We start from the raw sequence: 23093 nt of genomic DNA, 5'->3' as shown, positions 1-23093 counted from the left end.
CATCGATATATAAGATTTATTTTACATTTATTTATTTTCGATATCTTAAATAAAAGTGCATTAAACATAACACAAATATTGATATAACTGTTTATCTCTATTTAGTCATAAATTATATATATATATATATATATATATATATATATATATATATATATATATATATATATATATATATATATATATATCTGTGTGTGTGTGTGTTGGCAGGTAAAGAAATTATGATAAATATATATTTATGTTAGCATGTACAAAATTGTGATGGATAGATCTATTTTATGTTAAATTGCTTCAAGGTATAACGTTAGTAATTTTATTGCAGTACAGTTTTCCATCTCATATTTTTCCGCATACGCAGTGATTATATCAAATAACATTTACATTTATTGGTCGCTTTTCATCACGCGATCAAGAAGGCGGGACATCAGTCAAAAAGATAATTGGTCAGTTCTGGTACTGGCCGTCGTGTGTTGGAATGATCTAAATAAATAGGGCTTTGTTTCTTCTCTTCTTAGTTGTGACAGTGTCGGAGCAGGAAACGGTAAGTTTAATTATACTAATCTGTACAATACTGATTATGTTTACCACAGTGACTTGCCAGGCTCTAACTTCAAATCAAACTCGAGAGCACGATATTCACTGTTATACATCTATCTTAATGTTTCGTAAAGAGTTTTTGGTATGGTTCTCCTTCAGAAATCCCTACAATTTGGAATTGCTATGGAAGAAAAAGATTACGAACTTAAACATTATCTACTTTGCGGTTCTTGTTTCATGTAAATATAAACGAAGTACATTTGCTCCTCTCAAGTAGAATCGCACGCGTTTGTTACGTTAGTTTTCTTGTCTGTGGTAGTGTAAATAGATATAGCTTTATCTCACGAGCCCTACGTTGAATTGCATATAGTCACGCTAGCTTTTTGAATGTCCTCATAGCTATATTACTTTGCACTAAACTATTAAAGGTACTAACATTTCGTTTGGAACGCTTAAACTGATTGATGAGAATATGAAATTCTTACATATGATAAACAGATTCCTAATGAGAAATAAATGTGGTAACCATTACAATGACACTGCCAGTATTCGACATGCAAAGACAGCAACTCCAACGATACAAAGATTCTTTGATAGCTTAAATGAAGATCTTGTAAGAAACACATTTACCTCACTCTTCGTTATCAGAAAGGATCACCATCTATTTGATCTTTTTTTAATACGTGGAGATGGAATTGATTAACAGGATATTAAAACTATACCAATATTCAATAGATGCTACCCACACCCCTTCCTGGGGGTATTATTTCATAATCATGACGTTGAATTATTAAAATGTGTTAGGTAGCTTGAACCTGTTTACAGAGAGTTAAATAGAAAACATTTAGTGTGAAACGGTATAATTATTTTCTATGTATCTATCGCTGCAAAATGTTTAGTTTTTTTTTATGTTCCGCACATCATTCGTTTCAATTTATTACATGATTTTTCCTCATATATTTTTACTTGCGCGTGTGAGCAGTTTTATGTATAGAAAGAATGGTGCTGTATACACAGAGGCAGTTTCGACACGGAAATTTCTTGCACGGTGCTTTCTGTGCCAGTACATGAAGAAAACATATTTTATACACACATAACGGCACTACGCTGCTTGAGTATTAGTGCCGTCCACGTTTTCCATGGTTATCAGCAATAACATATCAATTTCAGTATCAAGGTTGATAGTCACATCGGCAAAAGCTTTCGGTTGTATTCCAAGCAAGCATATTATCAGAGATATCAGGGTAGATTCAGCATGATGTCGATAACCTGTATGATTGTACGCAAGATGCAGCGCGTATTACAGCAACCACTCGCAACACGGGTTGTCATTGCGTGTAACATGTCTTAATGCTAGTGTTGGAATACACCTTGGTGTTAGAATGCAAATCAAGTCCATCCCGAAACTGCGTTGGTGAATTTGTCCAAGTTCTCGAGAAACTTCGGAAAAGCGTGTCGATTGTGATATTAGCAGCCTCAGTGTTATTATGGCTCAGTATTTTCAAGGCATTACTCCAAAACCATAGGTTTTAGATTGTTAACATATCATTTGCCGGTGAATCGAGATTTTTCGGGTGGTTATGAGATATAATCAAGTATCAACCCCAAAATGATCTAAATGTCCTTTCCTGACAATCTTGTTTGTCGCTACGGTCGTTGTGTTACGTGTTTAGGTTCGAACAAACAGTAACACAAGAAACGGTGAAAACAACAAACTTTGAAATATTTATCAAATAATTCATTTCCCTGAAAATATACGGTAAAAATGAAAAAGTAAGAATTTACCTTTATAAGGGTCAAATAACAAAAATAATCCAAAAATAATTTACGAATTAAATTATAGAAGTCATTTGATGAAATGTTCTAATGAATTCAAGTTCGAGACCAGATGAAGAATCCAAGATGGAAGGCGACGACGTATGCTGTATCCGGCACAGTACTGATGTCTACAGTCTCTTGTAGAAACACAAGATAAAACACTCCGGTGTTAGAAATCCATACAAAGTCTTTAAGAAACATTTTGGTTAAAGAATTCTGTATACTCAAAATATTTCCAGAGAAATGAATTAATCTTTTAGAATCCAAATAATTGGAAGATAAATTATAACTCCAGCTGACACAACAAACATTCAGTAATAACAAATTCTACCTTAGTAGTCTTTGATTTTGATTTTACATCTTGCCGCTGAAAATAAGGGGCTTGTGGTCACTAAACCCAATTATTGAAAAAGGAGTAATAACAATTTCAAAGCCAAACATTCCTTCTCGAATGATGAATCATTTCTTTGATGCTTTTTTAATTTCTTAGAATAATAGCACGCTGGATGATCAATACCATTTTCGTCTTCTTGAATCAAAACTGCTCACTTGCATCAACAGACAGTTTAAATGATTGGATGAAATGTCGAGCTGTAAGACCTGGCGCGCTTTTCAGTATGGCTTTCAACTTGTCAAAGCCTCCTGCCATATTATAGTCCAGATGAAATTACTTTTCTTACTTTCTTTCTTCCGCTTGTAAATACATTTGTTCTTTTTGTAATAGCATTTGTCTTTCTTTCTCTCTTTCTTCCGATTGTAAATGCATTTGCTCTTTATTCCGATTTCATTAGTTCGTTTTCTTTTTTGAATTGCTACTGCATTTGTTTTTCTCCTTTTTCTTTCTGAAGTTCTAGCTTCCTCAACCCCAATTCCAACTTGTATTTGAATTCTATTTTTTTTCTTTTTATATCAGAGTGTGATACAGGTACATTGATCAAAATTAATGCACTTTTATCCAAAACATCCTTTTCTACCAAATAGTGAACCAAAGTATTGCTTATTTCCAATTTTGTTAAGGAAGCCTTTTTACCTCAGAAAGATCGTCTTTTCTGGCCGTTCAATCAATTCATCTCTTCTAAAAGATCTAATTGTTCCTGGATAGGATTTGGAATAACTTTTGATGACAATTTAGAAAAAGCTTGTCGATTTCAAAACATGGTGATTTCAAATTTCAAAAAGAATGTTTTCTGAAATCTTTCTGCCACAATTCAAATTTATCTGAGAACGAGCTCCCAATTCTTATGTTACTTGTTGAGGCTCGAATAAACAATGACACAAGAAAGGGTGAAAACATCAAGATTTGAATAATTTAATAAATAATTTATTTCCCTGGAAAAATACCGTAACAACGAAAAAATAAGAACTTATATAATCAAATCCCTAAAGCACTCCCAGAAAAATATCCACGAATTAAATTTTAGAAGTCTTACTAATGAAATGTTTTAATGCATTATGTTCGATCCCCGGCGAAGAATCCAAGATGGAAGGCGATGACATATGATGTATCTGGTACAGTACTGTTGTGTACAGTTCCTGGTAGGAACACAAGAAATAACACTCCGGTGCTGGAAATTCGAACACAATTTTTAAGAAAACTCTTTGATCAAGAATTCTATATAAGCACTCTCAATATTTTCAGAGAAAGGAATTAATCGTTTAGAAATCAAATAATTCGAATAAAAATTATAACTCCAACTGACACAACAAACACCTTCCAGTGTAAAAGCCCAGCTCTAATTATTTCTCTAAAACAATGTAGATCCAGTAATTTTAAGGCGCATAATGGGTGCCCATATGAGGCCTTTAGAAGTGGAGGGTCACGTAACCAACACAGCCTCGATCTCAGCCTTAGTATTCCCACAAACAAAATTAATAAAAACTTGTTCACGTGATCGTTACTTATTTTGAATTAAGATCGGGAACAAGGTAAGCCTTATTTGTTTACTAAACTAAACAGTCAAGGACAAACATATTTCTGGAAAAAGTATGAGCCCCTCGTTAACAGAACGACATTATTTTGGCATATAATGAAATAAAATAATGGAAAGATTTAAAAACTTACAAACAATTAAATCAGATACAGATTAAATAAAATATACATAACAGCTGGGCAATGTAAAACAGGGTATATAGAATTAGCTTTTCCGTTGGCGGCATATATCCTCATTAGCAACCACGTTTACGATTTCGACCTTACTGCGTCGTGGATGAATCTGATTAAATAAGTGTACTTCAGTTTGACGAAGCTGCCTCATGCTCTGGCTTGGCTTCTACGGCAGAAATACTAGTAGAGCAAGTATACCTGCTTATGTTATAACTCTTGGTATCGAAATTCCGTTTCTTCGTGTGGATTTCTCAAGTTGATACAGTTTTCCACCTATGGTTCATCTGGAGGATGGTTCCTCACAATCAGACGTGGCTGCTATACGTCCTATTAGTGCCAAGAATATGTCTTTTTCTACCACTTGGAGAACGTATCCTACGTTCTCTTAATCTGTTTCACAGTCGACATAAGTTTAATTGCTCATTTACTGATAAATATTTTTACAATAAATACACTGTCTTTGTTGTTGTCACTGTCTTCGCAGGATGTTACACTATTTTCAAGACCTTGCTGGGTAACTCAAAGTCTGTGACTCATATATATCTTTCAGGACTTCATATAAAAACAGTATATGATTTTTGTCATAATCTTCGCTAAGTGTTTATTTTGTTTACTCCAACTTACTTAAAATATAATGCAATTTGTTTTTAGTGTTTGCGAAAACTCGATATAATACACTCAAAATAGAGCGATTAAATAGTTTTTTTGACGCTATAAACTCATGATGAATCTGATAAAGTTTTTCTCCCAATATTAGATTCAGACGCGAATTCATTCACAATATGTATGCATGATCTCCTCTGGTCTCGAATGGCAGTATACAAAAGTCCACTAAAACTCTATAAAGTTTCTTGGCATATATGTCACAGCGAGTTGTATAATAATGGGGTGTATGAGACCACGCTTAGCTGGAACGGATCTTCTGACACGGCCATCCGAAGAGGAGTGGTGGTACTAACAAATAATATATTTGTGCACCATTATTATTCCGAGATAGAATGAACGTTTAAGAAGTTGAATGCGGTTTATTTCAAGGTGAGTCAACAGCATACAGAAATATTCCAGTAACCTATATATTTGACGAAGGGAGAAATAACTGTTTGAAACTAAATTGCTGCCATGTCCTCCGAATCCATTTACAAATACTCTAATCGTGTCACTAAACGTTAGATAGCGAGAGAGAGACACAAAGAGGCATATATATATATGCATGTATGTACAGCGAGAGAGGGAGAGAGAGAGAGAGAGAGAGAAAGAGAGAGAGAGAGAGAGAGAGAGAGAGAGAGAGAGAGAGAAAGATTGAGAGAGAAAAAGAGATAGAGATAGAAGTCGATTTGAACAATTCTGATTTATCGTGCAGATACCAAACGGAATGAGATACTCGATCTTTTTGTTTGTAGTGCTTGGGTTGCTCAGCACTTTTCCAGTAACCAACTTCATTCACGGAAGACTGATAATCCCAAGAGTGATGATTCCAGGACCACTAGGGTTACAAACCGGATATGGATCTATTTTTGGAATTCTTGGTGTTTATTCTCTCATTGAATACGTGCATATTCGACATCTTTTCTGTCTATCTGTCTGTCATCTTTCTGTTAATCTGTTGCTGCGTTCATTCGTTTATTTTGCATTTAAAGGCATTTGTTGCATATATGTGTGTATGTCTATGTAGGTATGTCTGCATGTATGTATGTATGTATGTATGTATGTATGTATGTATAACAAGATAACTGGGTGGGATTTCGGATTCACAACAGAACACTTGATGGTGACACAAATACAATGTTGGTAATGAACGACTTGAATGAGGAATTTTTTATGATTACCATGTGCGTGTATATGATCCAAATTTTGGATCAATTAACATAAAAGCGCAAGGATTTAATAATGAAAATGCAAATAAATGACCTTACGCAGTACTAGGACTAGGAGTGAATGATTCACAGTGGAATCACAACGAAAGGATTGATGTGTTTTGCTCATAAAGTAAAATAAATTTAGTATTGTACTCGACATATAGTAAAATGTATTCACTCATATGGTGAAATAATGTAAACGAACGGGACAACTATACAAATCAGCTTTACAGGGCCCAAAACACACTGGGTTTTATAAACAGCCCAAAATTAGCCCACGGCTAAAATATTACATGTATGGAGTTACACACTCCATCACCAGCACACTCGGCTACCAGTCACACTGGTCAATCAAGCAATAAGTATTCCAGGTTGGTAAATCAAGCAATCAGCGCCCACCATCTCGGTCAGCATCGCCCGATCACCTACTACTCGATCAGCTACACTGTTTATTCAGCACTACGGGTGTTATGGTTCAGCTTCACATATATTATGGTCCACTTCTATGGTTAGCATTGCAGTCCGCAGCTAGTACCACGTCGACTTTGATCACTCCGATAACTCGGATCGCTTTGGTCACTCGGGTCTGTCCGACCACTCCTATCACATAGGTTACTCGGGTCAGCTGAAAATATATCTAACACCGTGTACAATGCATGACACGAGCATATACGATAAAATGTAATGACGTTATTTACGGTAAGTTATACAGCTTACATTATTGGTACACTAATAACAAAAAAACAAACAGGCTCAGAAGTAAACCTAACCATGCCCGACAAGAGTTCTACGATGCTAAACGTTTCTTAGAAATGCAACTAATATAAACCCCTTGCAAAGCCACAAACCAGAATAGAAACTATTTGCATTACACTATGTAAACCGAAGCTACATATCAAACATACAAAAATATTAGTACAATAGTTATAACTTATACACAAGAAACTAAAAAATAGCACACCTCTATAGCTGAAGATGCCCAAGTCTCTAAAGTAGACCGCTCATTGATAAGACGTTCCGTAATGTAAATATTTAATCTTACGGTGAGGTATTTATACACAGACGAAGTCATCGTACATTGTGCGCTGAAAACATTCAGCTTTTCCCATTTAAAGCACTTTGCACGTGCGGCATATCATGAACCGAACTAACTATTTTGAAATATTGTACAATATACATAAATCAACCTCGGGTATCGTAGTATACACAAAACAAAACCCGAGTAGATGTATTGAATAAATGAAAGGATTTATACAATTCCGTGACAGTATGTATGTATGTATGTATGTATGTATGTATGTATGTATGTATGTATGCATAGCTTTTAGAGCAATAAAGAAGTATTTTTTAATGATGCATTGGCTAGTTCATTGCTATATGCTGATTTTATGTCGGTGTTCTTAAGTTTAATAAAGTTTGGTTAAATTCTGATAAAATAACATGTTTTCTTTTTCAGTTTGATTTGTTGTGACCAATGCCTCGATGGAAATTATGTATTGGTTATTTCGTCTAAAACAAGATCATGCTCAAGTCATTGTCTAAAAATTCACTTTGATAATCTCTTCGTTGTCTCTTGATGTACTTATTGTTTCTATTGGCAGAGACACACAGTTGACATGTATACGTTCTTCGTAATCCATTTTGGTTATGATTAATTAGTTGATGCATGAGAAACCAAATGAAGTTAAACATATTCTGCTTACATAATGTTTTATTATTGGCTAGGTTATTTTCTTATTTCTTTACATTTCATGACTTGTGTTATTTTTAACATATTGTTAAATATTTGCAAAATTCGCTTTTATTTCAGCCTTCGCCATCCTTGTTTTAGGAATCTTGCCAGAACTTCTTCGGCTTAGAAATGTTACACCGACATCGTCTACAACGCCTACAACGCCTACAACAACGCCTACCACAACGCCTACAACAACGTCTACAACGCCAGCCCCAGGAGGAGCAGGGAGGGCGAGCCGTCCAAGGGTTTCCAACAAATAAAAAAAACTTCTATGAAAACTGAGTTCGAAGGGAGGCTGCTTTTCATAAATAAAGGCTTCCATGAATATTAATTTTTTTAAGTGGATTCCGGTGGATTCCGATAGATAAATAAAACCACCATGAAAAATTAACTTGAAGAGAAGGTTGATTATCAAAATAAATGCTTCCATGGATATTAATTTTTTGTTTTAATTTTTACGACCAACTAAGATAGAGTCCGCCCTCCATGCTGCTATAGTAAAAAAAATCACTCAGTCAGGAAATTTTACACTAGAGTTTTTATTTTGTATTAAAATATTCTATCAAGACCAACTCGATATCTTGTTCTAGGATCACATAAATTTACTGTTACGAATCCATAAGGGGTAGCCTGAGCGCGGCTGAAGAAATTTCTGAATTTATTTTTATCCATATCACCGCTACACCAAGTTTGGTGAATATTTCTCAACGTGTGCGCGTCGACGCCATTAAAAACGAATAAAATGTTACAATTATCTCTAATCACTATCGGTATTTATGTGTACCGTTGAGTTACATAAATAACACCAGCATTTGTATGATGTCCTCGTGAAAAAATTCTAGCTGGATTCGCTTGCTTATCTAACATTATGTCATCATAGACAACCAAATTTTTCTAATGAAACAGAACAATGTAAAAATACGACGTGGAAAAGTTAAAATCCATAACGATCAAGCAATTGTTGAGCGATTTAATCGAACACTAGCTGACAGGCTATTTGGGAATCAATATGCGATGAAATTTATTCAAAATAAGCGATCTAATGACTGGGTTACTATGTTACCAGGTGTTGTTGCAGCAATAAATAACGAACCGACACGAGCAATATCAATGAGACCAGTAATTGCAATCACAAAATATTATACCAATAAAAAGACGTGATTTTTGAACTCGGCCAGTGTTAGGTGATGCTATTGTTAGATATTTATATAAGCCAGGTGAAGGTGAAGGTGGTAGAAAAAGAGCAACAGATCCTATTTGGAGTACAACAAGATATTAAATATTAACTATAAGAAGATCATCAGGCAGACCAGCGATTTATACACTTGATTTGCTTGCTCCTCAGCGTGGTTTTACTCGTGAGCAATTACAAGTAATTCCAGCTGATACTCAATTACCACCTCAATCACTTAGATAATCAACTCCATGCCTGTTACATTCAAAACACGCTAAGGTAACATTATTACGATTGTGACCTAGTTGGTTATTTTTTCTGTCTACGGTAAACTGCCTTGAATCATTTTTCTGATACTGCCATGTCACTATACTATTACAGCTGGAACAGTGGTTGCTTTGTTTTTCTTTCAACGATAAAATAAAATCTACATCCAAATCAAAAATATATTGTTATTTCTTTTATCAAATTGTTTGTAACTGAATATTTTTTTCTTTATCTCATAATCGTCGATTTCATCTTTAATAATTAATCTGTCTAGAACGATGCGTCCTAATTGAGATATTTTTCTAACCCTAGAGACAGCTAAGTAAACTAAGTTAGACCATTCTATGTAATCATCAACAATCCAAACACGAGTATCAGCTATAGTTAATCCCTGCGAAGAGTGAATCGTCATAGCATATCCTAGTGTCCACGGAGATTTTTCTGCGTTTAGTGCGTCTTCAACAAAATTAATATCAACTGTGATAATATAATTTAACACAAGATTCTGTTTTCCTTTACTAGGTACATCAACATCAATATTTTGTTGTCTGGTATCAGCTGGTCTATAATATAACGGCATTGGTAATAATGGAAATTTTTCTTGATGTAATTTAAATAATTTTTGTTGAAGTACATCTCGAATTATTTTTCTGCTAGCGACTATTAGATCATTTGGCGTCCACGCTGATAAAAATCTTTCATTGATGATTCTGGAATTATTTCTCGCATTACACTACACTGAATTTTATTTGATTGTAATCGAATTAGTTTTTTAAATTCACTTAACCGACCATCAAGTGATCTGTAATCGGTACTAACTTCTTCATAATAATCAGCAAAATTTTTGAACCTCTCGTGAATGGATTCTCCATCAATAGGATTTGGTTGGCCGTGATCACTACACATTATCACGGCGGTATTTTTTGTTAATAACCAATCCAATAACATTTTTAGTACTCCAAAAAAGACAGTACAAATCTCATCCCAGATAATAACTTTATTTATGTATTTTTTTCCCATTCGCGAAGGATTCCATGCACCACCGTTATATATGAAAAAACTGTGATACGTACTAGAATTAACACCACGCTGCCTCATCTCTCGCGCTAACCGGTTTATTGGCGTTAATACGATCACGTCAGAGTTTTTAAATAATTCTATCATTTGCGTCGTTTTTCCTGATCCACCCGGTCCGTTTACGTAAACTGTTTTATATTTCGAGATAGGATCATACATAGACGGTGCCGTTGAGATTTCTAATACGCTATCGGAGTAGTATTTATCTTCAGCTGATACATAAGCGTTTTCACAGTAATATAAAATACTCTCATCTTTTACTCTCCATGTACCCCATGAACCATCTCCTGTTAATTTTTCTAGCGTCGATAAATGTTTTCTATCAATGCAGAACGAATCGGTTGCTACTCTAACTGCGTCGCTGGGAAATTTATTTATCATCGATAATAAATTTATACTCGCATACGCTAACATCGATGATCTCAAGTGAGTTTACTGTGGTGATTCTTCTTCGAGATAACTAACCACGGTACCCAATTTTGTTCCATCAGATAAATAAATACTTTCTCTGTTACAAAAAATACCTTTTTCGGCTTCGTCCATGATTAATCTACAATGGTGTCGCTGATGATCATATGCACCACCTTGAGTAAATTTACCAATTATTTTTCTACCTAAATCTTTTGCATCGTCGTGTTCAGTTGGTAACCAAACCTCAGTTTGTTTTTTTTATATGATATAATTGCTTCACTGACTATTAGCGACGTTAACATTGCTGAATCTAACATGTATCTCAGTAACACTATTGGAGCCCATTTTTGTTCTGAAAAATGTTTACCAAACCAAACATAACATATTTTATGTAAATCATTAGCGAGTTTAAACGATACAACACGAGCGAATCCTGTTAATGGAAACTCTGGTAACGGACCGTTAATTGATACACGAGTCATTTCGTGGGTAGGATGACCAAACTAAGCAAAATATTTAGCGCATTCACCTAATCCTAAAAAACTTCCTGGATAACACGCCATCATGTCAAATGATGTATTCAGTATTCCACAATCCACCATGGCCATATTCGATGCAACTTTGTTGTATACCTTTAAGAAATTCTCGTCGCGTCGGTTTCCATGAATTTTTTCTCTTGCTGCGTGTGCAACAACAGATGAAATAGTAAAACAGTTAAAAAGTAAATCTTTATTTGTTGAATATTTTTCTGCTATCGTTATCATTGAATTATGTAACTATTCACTTTTGTACATATCTCCGTTGGGTCGACGAATTGATCGTATTTCTCATCGCTGGAAAACAACCAGACAGACACTGGGTCGAATTTACTTATTTTATAAATAAAATCAAACATTTCTCTGGAATGTTTTAGCGTAGAATTTTCTACTGTGGAATTTTCTACCGTAGAATTCTCTGCTGGATAGAATTTAATATTACGATCTCTTGGAAAAAGTATTACCGATCTAGTCCACGCATGAGAATTATGGTCAATTATCTCAATAGGTGTTCCTTTGAATTTATGCGCAGGTGAATATAAAATTTCACCCGATAGCGTTTTTACCATTAAAGGAAATTTTAATTTTGCTGATAACGCAGCGACATCACATATTCATTCACCATCAGCAACTGATTCAGCCCAACTATTTGAAACCAAAATATTTAGATAAAATAAATGAAAAAAATGGATTCCTTTAGTATATTTTGCTTCTACGGGTGAAAATTATGATGCGAAAAATCCTAATTATTTAGAATTTAGAAAACTTGTTAGTGATTAAATAAAATCTCGAGAACTACAATCTTCAGAAGAATTTCAAGATGCACCAGAAACTATTGGTAGTGGTTATAATTCTATCTGCCCTGACAACGTTGTTAATGATGTATCTCGATTGGAGGTTCTTATTGCAGGAAAACGAGCCGGAAATAATTCACACGAAATAATTAATGAAGCAACTGATATCTGTCGAAGGTTATCTTAAGATAACATTTTTGATATTAATGTGTACCGTGATCTTATTGATGAGCTTGTTGATGATTACAGGATTAAAGATAAACAGTTAAATAAAATGATTGTACACAAAAGTCATCGTAGTCAGGTACAAGCTCGCGTAGTTAATGCGCGGTTGCATATGTATAAATTCACATACGGTACGGGATTAGGTGATACAGTCAAGGGTTTTATTACACGAATAGCTGCTAAAGTAGGTCCTATTGCTAAACAGTTATCAATGAAAGCGATGGACTTTGTTCGCGATAAAGCCACCACCGCTGTTAGCGCAGCTGCTAATAAAGCATTTGACGCCGTTAAGGAGAATATTAAAATTAATACGGCGAGAAAAACCAACCGTGAAATAACCTAGTACCAATGTGATGCCTGGCGACGTCAGTAAAATAATAAATAACGCAGCTAATCAAAAATTAGGTCTCTTCAACAAAATGAGATAGCAAATACTAGTATGTTTTCAGGAGATGGTCTTCGTTTTAGAAGATAATCTTTTATAACAAAATGTTCTCGCGAATATCTAACGCCGCCTTTGACATGAATGAGCCAATAAGTAAGGATGATTCAATACGAGATTATCAATATTACTCGTATGACGCGATAACACCGAATAGTAGTAGTCGAACTGAGTTACAAGTACAGGATACAACCAGGTATTTTTTGCCATGTGAGGCGTTTATTGAAGTTGTTGGTGAAATCATAAAAATGATAATGCTGCATATGGTGCAAATTTTAAAATTGGATTTGTCAATAATGATATCATGGCGTTATTCAAGAGCGCCGCTTACATGATTGATGGAAAAGAAATTGAAGCAATTAATGATAACGTCGATGTGGCAAGAACAATTATTGGCCTAGCAAGATATTCAGATGATTATACTAGATCAGCTGGACCTAGTATGATGTTTGCCAAAGATAATTCTAACAGCGCTGAATCTACTTAATACATAGTAGGAACAACAAAACACACTAAAATTAACACTACAAAATAATCAGATTCAAAGTGGGCCAAATAAATTATCAGTAACTAAAGCGCAGCAAAAACATTTTAATAAAGCTAAATCACATAACATTGGGGTCCAACTTGATTTATCTGCAAGCACCGTCAAAGATATGATTAAAATAGGTGAATTTTTTCCGCTGCTAGCTGCGTTACCAGCGTTGATGGCCGCGGCCGCACCAGCCGGAGCAAAAGCTGCTGGCTGGGTGCTGTTGGAACAGCATCAGGAATGGCACTGAAAAAAGCAATGGGTCGAAAATTTGGTAAAACAAAGGAAAAGGCCTTCGACTACCAGGAACACCTCCATGGTATGGAAAAATCTAACACCAATGTCGAATTTCGATCTAATTGACGCTGCTAAGAAACTAAAAATAAAGTTTTTTCAGAGGAGTATTTATGCGAGATCGAATACCAGCGCATCCAAAGAAATATGAGACTGGAATTATAAATCTCGATAACAGCACTGGATCAGGTACGCATTGGGTTGCTTATGCTATTAACCCACGTGAAATTATTTACGCCGACTCATACTGGTTGGCGCCGCCACAAGGGTTTTTAAATTATGTATCGCAGTTAAATACTCCAACGTGGTATTCTACGTTACCAACACAGACACTAACCGATCCTCCGATATGTAGACATGAAGCAATATATGTACTTGCAGCGATATCTAATTCAAATAAACCCTATCATAAAACAGTCCACGAGTACACGTCAAATAAATTAAATCAATCAAGTATAAATAATGGTTTATATTTATGGTAGATCTCTGATATCACTTATGTTAAAAAAATCTCCCGTTGGTGTTGATTTATCTAAATATGCAACAAAAAATGATGTTAATAATCTTTTATCGATAGCAGGAGTAGATCCTGACGAGGTTACTGTCTTTCAAGATCAACATGGAAAGTTAAAAACGAGTAATATTTAAAAGAACAGATATAATCAAACGCGCTTCAGACGCCGTCGAAGATGATATTACCAGTGATGGTAAAATTAAAGACTCAAAAAAATCATTTGCGACCATTAATGAAGAAATTAATAGTCGCGTAAAAATCGCCGGTGATAAAATATTGGGAGAACTTAATATGAATAAAAATAAAATATATTCACTTGGAGACCCAACAGCAGGTAAAGTCGCAGTAACAAAAAGATACATCGATGATGTAAATTTAAAATTGGGTATTTTACGCGCAGAATATGATCAACATATAATCACATTTACACACTTCAGAAAAAACACTTTGAGATCAAGCAAAGCAGCTGAGGAATTCTTTGAAAACTCTTTTATAGTTAGTATAAAACTTGCAGAAATTAAAAGAAATCTCTGAAGATATTGCTAATACAGATCGCATGGTATTATATTCATCTACAACATGGACAAAAACAGATAACACAATAAAATATACTACAGCAATTATTGGCATATATAGATTATCAATAATTAGCATAATGGAATTTGAAATAATCAAAGCTGGATTACCACCAATTGAGCCATTTTACCCGGTAACCACTGAATTAGAAAAAGATGTTGAAGCAGTATTTGTATTACAATCAGATGATACTACTTTATCTAGAGCATCTTACTCATACATGATAGAATTTGTTGGCAAAACATCTCAACATTTAATTGGATACAAAAGGTATAATGAGCGCATCCAAGTACAGATATAATCAAGCGAGTGCATGGCAAACGTCGTTGAAGAGCATCATTGATATATAGCAGGCAAAAATAAAAAAATATCAGCGCAGATTGGTTATCATTGATGTTGTCGTCTACTCTGTCTCGGCGGCCGTTGCTGGTGCAGGAATAATATTATCTGGGATGACGATGATGATGCCAATAACAGTTACTATTGTTGTTTCTGTGACCACTACGTTGGCTGGTGTATTTAGTATTATAAAAAAAAATGTCTTCATGCACCGGTGCAAAATTAACCGAGGACACGGCTAAGTTAAACACAGCAACAGCAGCATATTCAAAGTTATCTTCGTTCTTATCAGAGAGTCTCAATGATGGTATTATATCTGACGCAGAGTTCTCGTTGATGACCAAGATTTACAATCAAACGATTAAAGCCACGAATATAAATAATGACAGATTTGCTGTAGCAGATTGCGGCGAACACGATCCCACAAAAAACAACGATGATATCGGCGAGCTCAACTAAGCCTGAGTTTAGTATTAATTTTCCAACAGCTATTTCTATTAATGAAATCGCACTAGCACAATTATGAGTCTACCACAGCTGGCCAAATATTAAATCAAAATCATTTGGTGGATTACGATCAAATAATTGTTTTTGCTAATAAAAATAAACCAGACGGATCGCCGGATTGGACCGTAGTTGGATTACCAACCGGTACATATCAGATTGAGCAAATCAATGATGAGCTAACACACAGAATAAAAAATATAACAGGAGAAGATCCTGGAATAAAAATATCCGCACATGAGCCAACGTTAACGTCGATCATCGAGGTCAGTTCAAATTATATCATAGATATTTATGCTAGTTCAATAAGAACCGTACTAGGTTGGCCTGAGGATCAACCACCGCAACCATCACCACCAACAGAACCCAAAAAATCTGATTATACCACAGACAGAAAATCTTATCATTATATTAGAGGTTACGAATCAATGTTAGCTGGCATAGTGGCATCAACAAATATTGATTTTATCTTCAGAAAAAAAGATGACATGATGTGGACTTTTAGTTGGTCATCATCACATATTACGTTTTATCTAACTAAGATTAATGAATTATCAAAATTTTATAGTCTGGTTTATGAAGAACAATTACAGAGATTACGGCAATATTTTCAGGAGTGTATTTTTGATGTATCAAGTTCATGTAGCGAGATCATTAAATACGTAGACATGTTAAATCAAATTATGTACAATATGAAATATGTACACGAGAAAATAATTCAAACAATAATAGATGAAAAAACAGATAATAAACAAAAATTTTTAGACACATATTCGTTGACGAGGAGATGTTACCAAATTTTAGATTTCCAAGTTATAACGTACCAGAATTAAAAAAATCTCTTGATGACACCGTTGATGAATTATTTACTAAGTTACGTGACGCGTGGAGAAAAAAATTTCCACCGGCATCTATTCTTAAACGTGATAACGCTCCCGATGGTACCGGACGGCATATTTCACCTGAAATAGTAAATATAACTAATGTTGTCGCAGTTAATCTCAATTGTGATATCGTCGAAAACAGCTACAGCGTCGATGCGTCAGTGTCGGATCAAGCTCATCAAGGATTTGTTCTTTATTCGTTTTCACCGAAAGAACAACCAGGATTATTAATCATACAAGAACCAATTAATCCGATTTGTCTTCTATGTCATAATAATTTATTATCGCAAGTAAATTTTTCACTGACGAATCAATCTGGAAATATACTCGATCTGCGTGGTGAGACCCTGAATATAAATTTATTAATACGATGTTGATTCTTGCATGATGGAAGTGTCATTTGTGCAACTAGTTTCGCATTCAATCTATGCCTCTTCTGGCACGAAATGTTTTCAAGTAACGAATGACGTCTTTTATTTCAAAACAATGACGTCATTACGTAACGTCATAAATGATATGCATCATCATGACAATTATATATGAGAAGATCTAAAAGATACACGAGTCTCTAATGAAACTTGAATTAGTAAAATAATAAAATAAAATGGAGACTAATAGTCATACATATAATTATATTGTTATAAAGAATATACAATATATCAATTTAAGTTATACAATTTTATATAGTGCATTAGCATTAAGTCCATTAGGATACAAAGTATCTAACTTATGAATCCAATAAGTTTCTGTTATCAGTCTATTCATGTCACCATGCACAATATCTATTGACATGAAAGAAAAATCGAGTAGAGAGAGATTATTGGTGTTAAAGTGTGTTGAAATATTAGAGGAAAACTGAAGTTCTCTATAATTTTTTATATGAAAGCGATGATTATTCATTCTCTTAGGAACTTGTTGACGTGTTTGTCCAACATATTGCATGCTACATTTTTTACAGGTTATTAAATAAATCACATCAGTTGATATGTAGTTAGTGTTATCACGTAGAGAAAATACCTCTTTTGTATTAGCACTACTGAAAGAAGTACTTTCTCTTATGTTAGCACATTGAGAGCACCGGTGTCTACCGGTGTCTGTTACATTTAGATGACAAAAAATGAATTGTTTTATTTTCTGTTTGTTTACTTCTAATTAAAAAATCTTGCAAATTCTTGGGTCTTCTATAAGCGAGAATTGCTTTTTAACTTTGTAAAGTGATTTTACGCTGATTTTATTGAATAAGTTTAGGAGACTGTACTATTTATTAATTATACGACCTATATTAGGTAATCAAGGATTATATTGTATTGTGAAAGGAATTACATATCTCTCTATTTTACATTCTGCTGTTTTTAAAGCCGCATGTTGAGTAAGATTACGAACAAAATGAACAAGTTATTGGCTAAAGTGTCTATATCATGCACATATGTGGAAGAAGCTAGTGATGCTAATAGAAGCCACCTTATAATAACATAATTGTAATACTTTAAAAACGCTAAAGATTATGAAATTGAAAAAACAAGTACATTGATAAAAGATATTCCATTACAGAGATTACAAGAAGATACAAAAGCTTCATTTTTGTTTGGTATGATTGGTTGAGATAGGTTTGTATTTTTATTATCTACCTATGTAACATTTTTCTCCAGGATGTCCATCAACGTATTACTTGTACTCAACCCCGTGTGGACAATTCTGTTATCGATACGAGTCCTCAAGCTGTAAATCCTGGTCTGCTGCACGCACAGTCTGCCGAGCGGAAGGAGGTCACTTTTTGGAGCCCTCCGAGTGCTGCTACCAGTTTTTCAAGGAACAAGCTCAACAAAATCAAGGAAAAAAGATCATCTACAAGAAAATTTGTAATGTAATAGCATAATAATAAGTCATCCGCAGATCAGTGGTACCAAATATCTTCTTGTATGCAATTGACTATCTAGACAAATCGGGAAGTTGTCGGTAATCATTCTTGTGTCTCTTTCTGAATGATTATGAGCAAATAACGAACGAATTAATTGAACGTGAATCATATCTGTCAAGCTAATAGAGATTCATTTAACGCAGTAATTATTACATGTTGCTGCTCGTTTGTAACTGTCGGAGTATGTTATAGCATTTTCATTGTTAACAAGGTACTACGGATTGTATTAGATTGAGTCACGAGATTTGCGTTTGCTTTACTCGTGTTGTTATAAAGAAATCAAATCACAAAAGAAGACTGACAACGACTAGCATGCCATCACTAGGGCAATGGAGTTATATCCCCCTAGAAAATTAGTAACTTAGGACTGTGGTGTAATAGTACCAATCTGCAGTTGTTACCTGTAAGTGACAAATACGTGTAATAGTGGTTCTAATGGCCATACTTTACTCTCCTCCACCTTGTGACCTATTGAGGTTGTGTCATTTATTAGTAACATAATCAACAGGTACGCGAATACTAAACCTCAATAACGTAAGGAAAATGTATCTCAAACTTCTAACACTAAAAGAGAACAGGCCACGGTAAGGAAGGCCAAACTGCATACAAACCAACTTGAATTAGCAGATTATACAAAACAAGCGAACAAAAAGGAGTATGGTTGATCATATATTGTTAAGATTAGCCAACTGAAAATTATAGAAAGTGCTTATCTGAAATATTTTGGGAGTAAATCTCATCTACGTCTTATGTACAGTAATTCTAGTCATACAATACGTTTTCTTGTATTATTTCGTTAATCCGTTTACCTTGACCATATGGTACGTTGAGTGTATTTATTACGTATTCAAAATTAAATTGATGAGAGATGGGCCTCAATTACGGTAAAGGGAATACATTTAAGGAAAAACGTTGTTTATGAGTAACCTCATGCAGCTAGATATTTAAACGATATTTTGACAATGTGTATTTTGTGTTGGTTTATACTTTTCTCCCGTCAGTGACTTCGCAAAGTAATGCCAAAGAGAACTCCGGAAAAATAAATTATATGTTTGGACACAAGTGTCGAGAAAAGAAATGTCCATTTCGTTGAAACGTTACATTCTCGTAATTTAACTGGATAAAAGTTTAGTAATTAGGCATAATATATAAAGGTATTGAAAAGTCAGAACTTACAATGAATATTTCTCGTTTTTAGGAAGTTGCCCTCCATATTTCTGGTTAGGGGGTAATACAACAACTCCTGGGTCCAGCTATGTAACAGTGAGCTCCAATTTCAAACACGTTCTGGTTTTGGTATCCTGGTGAACCTAACGGTGATGGCGGAACAGCGAGTTGTTTAGAAATGACGAATGCGTTGAACTATCTGATGAACGACTTTGCCTGTAGCGAGGAACAAAGTTTTATTTGTCAAATACTGAAATAACTGAAGGAAGTGTGGGAAACGTATCGATACATGTTTGAGAAAAATGTGAAGAATAAAAACATAATTCTACTTTGATTGTTTTCGTTGTAAACGGAATGATGTGTATTCATATTTATGTGTGAATCTTATGCGCTTATAAAGAAATATATATACACACATCAGATATTTGCTTGGGTATCAGGAAAGTTGTTAACTATCTTAATAACGACTTTCTCTCTAGCGATACTCAATAATTGCTGCAACTGTGGGAAACAGATCGATACAAGTTTATGAGAGAAATATGGAGAATAAAAAGCATAATTTTACTTTGATGGCTTTTATTGTAAATGTATAAATCTGTTGTGCATATACAGAAATATTTACATATGTGGATGTAAACATTTATTCATGGAAGGATCGATGAATTGATGAATTTATTAATGAACCGAGAGACGTGAAATAAAAAAGGGACGTTGAGATATGCATATGTGCATGTATGTATGGATAGATGAACGGATTATATAATGTTTGCCTTTAAAAACTGTCAGCAATATTTGTAATATGAGCTTTAATGACCTCATCTGACCTTTATAGCTTCATTCAAATGTATTCCGACCTCATCATGATCACGCGGTTTAAGTTGCGTGTATAGATAACATGCAAACACAAGTAAACCAGTCTGAATAGTTGATGGATGTACTATTTGTTTGTATTGATAAATAATAGAAATCATTTTAATTGTTTCCTGCATCAAGTACTACCTTTCCTAATTGGAGGTGACCGCACTTTTCATGTAGGTCAAAGTCATTTGAATAAATGTTACGAATGAGAAAATTGATTTTTATATCAATAATCTGATAATATCCTACATATTAAAAACTAAATTTATTTTGGTTCACCGTTAACAGTCATCAAAAGTGTGGTCCAATAAGTAAACTAAACCGTGAAAAATATGTAAAAATTTCAACACCCGCACCCTCCTGGTAATTAAGCGATACAGATTTCCACTACAATCTTTTCATGGAACATTGTCTATAGCATCACTTGAACAGAAATAGAACCGCTCCGGGGGCCTAGTGGTTAGAGCGTCCGCCTCGGATGCGGGAGGTCGTGGGTTCGATCCTCGTTCGAGTCATACCAAAGACTTACAAAAATGGTACTAACAGCTGCCTCGCTTGGCGCTCAGCATTAAGAGGTTAGTGTTAGGACTGGTCGGCCCGGTGTCAGGATAATGTGACTGGGTGGGACATCATGCTACATGTCTGCAGCATGATGCCCCAGTGCTAGACATCACTATTAACTGCCACATTGCAGACATCGTAGCGATATGACTGAAGAATTGTTAAAGCTACGCTAAAAATCAAAATCGTATCACAAATCACACTGAACAGAAATAGCAAATGAGTTATAACATTGTTTTTTTTCTCGGGATTATTGTTACTGATCGAATGATGTAAAGCAATACCCCACATTACTTTGTCCTCACATAACAATGTATGAAAAACAACTCGCGTATTGTAATCTGTGAAAGTTACCAAAAGGCGCCGAAGAAAGAAATTTGTATTATGGTGCAAATGACTGTGATCTTGATCAGTAACCAACAAAACCGCTATTATACAATTTCTAATATTAATCACTCGAAACTCATACGCGTGACAAACGTGGTTTGCCGAAGTCCTTATTCACATCACATTATACAAAAGTTACTGCTGTTCAGATTCCGCACATATCTTATATGATCACACAAACCGTTTGTATTTCACCGTTTTTTAAATGTCTTTATTCGCGCTAGCTGCTTTTCTTTGATTATATTATCCAGTCGGTAACAGTGAACATGTGTTTTGTTTTTTCTTCTTCTATAAATAACATCATCAAATGTAGAATAACTCTCTGTATGCCGTCCATGATTAGATACAACACCCGCACTTGCTTCTAAGCAAATAAGTTTATTGATATAGCTGTCATACCATTATATAAAATCTCTGAGGAATGTTTAAGTATCTGGTGATTGTACGTTTTCGGTCCCTAGCGCCATAGTGGTGGTGATTACAACAATGTCTAATCAATGAAACGATCTTTCTCGTCTTCGACTAAAGACTGCTTTCTGAACAAGTATATTCTTGAAAGTCGAAATTTTACTCACTTTGGCTGAATAAATGTTGATTCAAGATAATGAACTTGCACTCTCTTCAGCGGCGAAATCGACTTTCTCGTTGTAGAAACCATCTCTGAGCTTTTTTGTATGCCTGGTGGCTCAAACAGCAGTTAAGCGTTTTCAGGTGCTAATGCAATGATTTCAAGATCTGGTAGAGTTCGTATTGGTACGTTAGGGTGGCTTAAAGATTATATGTATTTTTGGCCTATTCGTAAATTATATTAGAATATTCTGATGGTACGGTTAGACTTCTTGAAGAAGATATTTACTGACACGTGGAAAATAATTAATATCATGTTAGCATTACAGGTCGCCCGATTCACAACCCAATCCACAAATTCGGCAGCCTTACTTCTATCTAATGAAATGTTTGAATTTAAACATAAAGTCAAATATTTTGATTCCATTAGCCATATGCTTATTTCCGGCAACAAGTGGTTATGGTACTGGATATGTGAAAATGTCTTGGTGTTTCTCTTTATGTTACAACAATGACGTCATCATATGTTATTTTCCAGATTTCGAAAGAAATTGATTCACTCACTGATGTCGCCGCTTTACATCAGATTAATTCATACATATATGAAAAATGGCAAGTTTCTAAGTTGTAGGGAGAAATTAGCAGGCTCATAATGTGACAAAACGTCGGTATTATCTGGTTTTAAGGGAATCAGAAGTTGTTTAGGAACAGTATCTGTACAGATTCAGAATTATTTAGTCGATTCGGCATATAAGACTTTTGTACGTAACTGCGGCATTGGAACTTCACACTGGCCTTAGGATTTACGAGTATTATTTCCTATCGGCAAGCACTGACATACAATATTTTTTTAAATGCAGGTGTCGCATGTCTACCAATTAATATAGACATCCGTAACAGGTAGCCAAACTTCAGCTCAAATTCGGTCTCCATCAGTCACCACAGCCGATCATCAAAAATCACCTGAGTCTTATTTTAACATAATGCGCGCTTTTTCAGTCTCAGATCCACTTAAA

The 23093-nt window shown here is 34.7% G+C and overlaps 1 long non-coding RNA gene across 1 annotated transcript; it reads left to right on the top strand.

Annotated features, from left to right (window-relative positions):
- Positions 1–443: 443 nt before the first annotated feature.
- Positions 444–8398, top strand: LOC149777656 (uncharacterized). The gene is made up of 3 exons (XR_016415387.1): positions 444–541; positions 5860–5985; positions 8126–8398. It is a non-coding gene; the product is annotated as an uncharacterized LOC149777656 (long non-coding RNA).
- Positions 8399–23093: the final 14695 nt, after the last annotated feature.

The sequence above is a fragment of the Sinohyriopsis cumingii genome, chromosome 17 (genome assembly GCF_028554795.1).
Source record: "Sinohyriopsis cumingii isolate HCF-2022 chromosome 17, ASM2855479v2, whole genome shotgun sequence".
Lineage (NCBI taxonomy): Eukaryota > Metazoa > Mollusca > Bivalvia > Unionida > Unionidae > Sinohyriopsis > Sinohyriopsis cumingii.
Note: the sequence above shows the minus strand (reverse complement) of the source record. Positions and strands in the feature narration are given on the sequence as shown.